Genomic DNA, 4,271 nt, shown 5'->3' on the forward strand with positions numbered 1-4,271 from the left:
CTCACTCTCCCGAACTCTCCCCCCTCCTCTGCTTCCTCTCTCCCTCACTCGCCCGAACGGAGCCGCCGCCACCGACGAGCTCCCTCGCGGCCACTGCCACCCCCTAGCCTCGCCGATGCGCTCAAAGGCTCCGCCTCGACCCCCTCTTCCTCCCCACCGATCCACGGCCCTCCGGAAGCCCTGGATGCTGCCAGCTTCGCCGTTCCCCTCCTCGGCCACCGCGGATCGCCGCCGTCAAATCCGCCCCCGTCCGGCCTCCCTCAAGCTCGCCGTCCACCTCTACAGGGTCTACGTGAGCTCTCCGTCCGTTTCCCCCTCTCTGTTTCGTCGTTCGCGCGCCGTAGCTAGGTTATCCACCGCGGCCGAGAGCTTCTCGCCGCCGGCCATGGCGTGGCCGTGGCCACAGCCACCGCAGCTCGCTCCCGAGCCCACCGTCGTGCTCACCGCAACCCCAGGAGGCCGCAGCGCCCTTTCGTTTCCCCTCTTGTGCACCGTAGCGCCGTTCCCGCCAACGCCCGAGGTCCGGCAGCCGCTGAGCTCGACGCCGGCGAAGATTACGGCCGCCCTAGCTTCTCCCGTTTGCCCTGTTAGATGCGCGCGAGCCTGGGCATTCCGTAGATGCCCTCCGCCGGCCATTTGGTCGCCGGAGCAAGAAACCCGAAGGCCTCCGCCGCCTCGGCCTCGCCGGCGACTCAACGCCGGCGGGATTGAGTCGTTTGACCAGGGGTTTGACCTCCCCTGGGTCTATGACAGGTGGGCCCCCGCCATCAGGTGATTAGTTTAAGCTAATCACCACCTAAGCTAACCCCCTGACACTGACATGTGGGCCCTAGTGCCCCTAATCTTTAATTAAACTAAACTAACCCCCCCTGTCTAACCTGTGTCACTGACGTGTGGCCCCCACACGTCAGGTTTGACTCTGGGCGACCCAGTTGACCTGCTGACCTCAGCCTTACGCCATGCTGACGCAATATTCCTTTTCTGGAATTTAGTTCATTTTATAAATATTCAGGAAATTCCAGAAAATGCCTAAAACTTCTAAAATTCATAGAAAATTAACCGTAACTCCAAATTAAATAAATTATATATGAAAAATTATCAGAAAAATTCAAGGAATCCATCTGTACCATTTTCATGCATGTTAGAACAACTTATAGATGCTGTTTAGCACAAATCATATAAAGGGCATTTAAATAATCACATATGGAGTTTGAATTTGAATCTTGTATTCAAACCAACTTCATTTAATCTGTTGCTAGTTGCATTAGCTCAAAACACATTCATTTTGCCATGTCATGATCATGCATCATATTGTGCATTGCATTGATTGTGTTCCCTTTTGTGTTGCCGGTATTTGTCCCCTCTCGATAGACGTGATACCGATGAGGTGATCGTTGACACTGATGAAGACTCAATGTTATCTTCAGAAGTGCCAGGCAAGCAAAACCCCCTTGTTCATTCCGATACAATCCTACTCTCTCGCTCCTGCTCTCTTTTACTGCATTAGGACAACACCGATTCATCTGTTACTTGCTGCGGTAGCTGAACCCCTTTATCCTTTGCATGACCTGTCATTGCCACAGTAAATAGATGAAACCCACTAGCATGAGTAGGAGTTGTTTGAGCCCTGATGTGCCTACTCATTCATGCTTGTTTTGTCATGCCTGCTACTGCTTAGAGTTGAGTCAGGTCTGATTCATCGAGGATGAATCAGAGGTGTGTGAACATGTCCTACTATGTGTGAGCTAAGTGTGTGAACACGATTTGGTAAAAGGTGTCGGTGAGAGGCCATGTAGGAGTACATGGTGGGTTGTCTCATTGAAGCCGTCCTTAGGAACTGAGTTCTGTGTTTGTGATCCATGATTCAGCTACTACCATGCATTGGGCCCTGAAATATGACCCCGCTCGACTTCTTATTCACCCTAGTCCTCTGTCCAGGAGTTGCAAGTAGTTTCTGGTGTTTGTAGCTTACTGGAGGCCGTGGACAGCGCTGACCGTAGGGGTGGGCTGTGATGCGGTAGGTACGTGGCACGGTTTACCGGATGCCCGTTTGGTATCTCGGGAACCCTGTTCACATCGTTTGGGGCTGTGAGCGAAACTCCGGCCGGATCTCCTCATGGATGGAACCCGAATAGGCGATAAACCTGGACTAGAGACTTGAGTGTTTAGGTAGGTCGTGGTCTACACCCACGTTGGCTTTCGCTTGAAGTCTGCCGAGCACATGTCGTGTGCAGACGCTAAGTGGTGGAAACATGTATGAAGAAGTACACCCCTGCAGGGTTAACATCATCTATTCGAATAGCCGTGTCCGCGGAAAAGGACTTCTGGATTGCTTATATCAGTTCATAGACAAGTGAAAGTGGATACTTTAAAATGCGCAAGATAAGCGTGAGTGCTATGGATGGCGTTCTCGTAGGGAGACGGGAGCGGATCCATAGTGGTGTATTGATATGGTGAATATGTGGACTCGTGTGCGCCACCTCAAAAGAGTCGCTTGCAGTCGTAGTTTAGGATAGCCACCGAGTCAAAGCTGGCTTGCTGCAGTTAAACCCCACCATCCCCTTGTTGAAAATGATGCATATGTAGTTAGTTCTGATGTAAGTCTTGCTGGGTACATTTGTACTCACGTTTGCCTATTTTATGTTTTTGCAGAGAGACTTCAGTCTCACTAGTAGTTCCACGTGGACTTCGACGTTTAGCTTGTTACCTCAGCTACGATCTTGTGCCCTCGGCGGGATCTGATAGATAGTCAGGCTTCTCAGCCTTTTTCATTTATAGATGTCTGTACCCAGACATGATAGCTTCCGCTTGTGCTTTGACTTGTATGCTCTGATTGTTGGGTCATGAGACCCATGTTTGTAATATCTCGCTCCTCGGAGCCTATTGAATAAATTACTTGAGTCGTAGAGTCATGTTGTGATGCCATGTTGTGTTTGCACATATCGAGCATATTGTGTGTATGTTATTGAAATGCTTGGTATGTGTGGGATCTGACTATCTAGTTGTTTATCTTTAGTAGCCTCTCTTATCGGGAAATGTCTCCTAGTGTTTCCACCGAGCCATGGTAGCTTGCTACTGCTCCGGAACACTTAGGCTGGCCGGCATGTGTCCTTCTTCGTTCCTGTGTCTGTCCCTTCGGGGAAATGTCACGCGATGAATACCGGAGTCCTGTTAGCCCGCTACAGCCTGGTTCACCGGAGTCCTGCTAGCCCAGTGCTACAGCCTGGATTCACTCGCTGATGACCGACACGTTCGATGCTGGGTCATGGATGCCTGTCCCTGTAAGTCTGTGCCACTTTGGGTTTACGACTAGCCATGTCAGCCTCGGGCTCCTTATCATATGGATGCTAGCGACACTGTCATATACGTGTGCCAAAAGGCGCAAACGGTCCCGGGCAAAGGTAAGGCGACACCCGTGGGAATACCGTGCGTGAGGCCGCAAAGTGATATGAGGTGTTACATGCTAGATCGATGTGGCATTGAGTCGGGGTCCTGACAGCGTTGGTATCAGAGCTTGACTGCTTGTAGGATTACCAAGCCAAACTGGTCGAAGTTGAGTCTAGAAATTCTTTAGTTATATAAGGGAATTGATTGTGGGATGGAACGTAAGGCTCTTTTTACTCCTTATACCTCATGGCCTTATGATCTGAGTCATCATCTTCTCTTCTACGGGGATTAAGAACTAGGCTATCTTTTCTTTCTATCAGGATCACGTGTTACTAATCTGCAGACTTGTAGGATTGATGGTTCTAAGCTTGAGTTCAGTTTCTACTTCCGTATGTTAATTGTTGATCTCGGAACCTTGATATTGTGCTTCTGAGTGGTTATGCCACCATTTTTGTGAATGACTCAAATCTTTTCTGAGCATTTACAGCCGTTATGCTGTCCGAGTCATCCCAGGTTTCTAAGTAGTCTGATGCATTTGCAAATCCTTTCTTCCCGTTTCAATGTTCCCATGGGCCAGATTAACCACACTAATTAGTGAGTTGAGGTACTTTATTGCCTCGACATATATGTTGGAATAATTATTATGACCCTAGGTGTTTTAGGGAGTCACCTAGTAATCTAGCAACGTTTTGTGTTCCCAGTGTGAAGATTCTGGCCTTTATTATCGAAAGCATCCTGTGATGCCATTTAGTTAGTAGGCATTCTATTCCTGGGTTTTTGAACCCGAGATTCACTCTACTTACTTCATGTTGATAGTGTTTGCTAGTCCCTTTAGGATAGTAGTAACCTTTGCGATAGTCCTCGAGGTTCGTGGTACATCCTTC

Source organism: Triticum dicoccoides, chromosome 4B (genome assembly GCF_002162155.2).
Source record: "Triticum dicoccoides isolate Atlit2015 ecotype Zavitan chromosome 4B, WEW_v2.0, whole genome shotgun sequence".
In the NCBI taxonomy this organism is placed as follows: Eukaryota; Viridiplantae; Streptophyta; class Magnoliopsida; order Poales; family Poaceae; genus Triticum; species Triticum dicoccoides.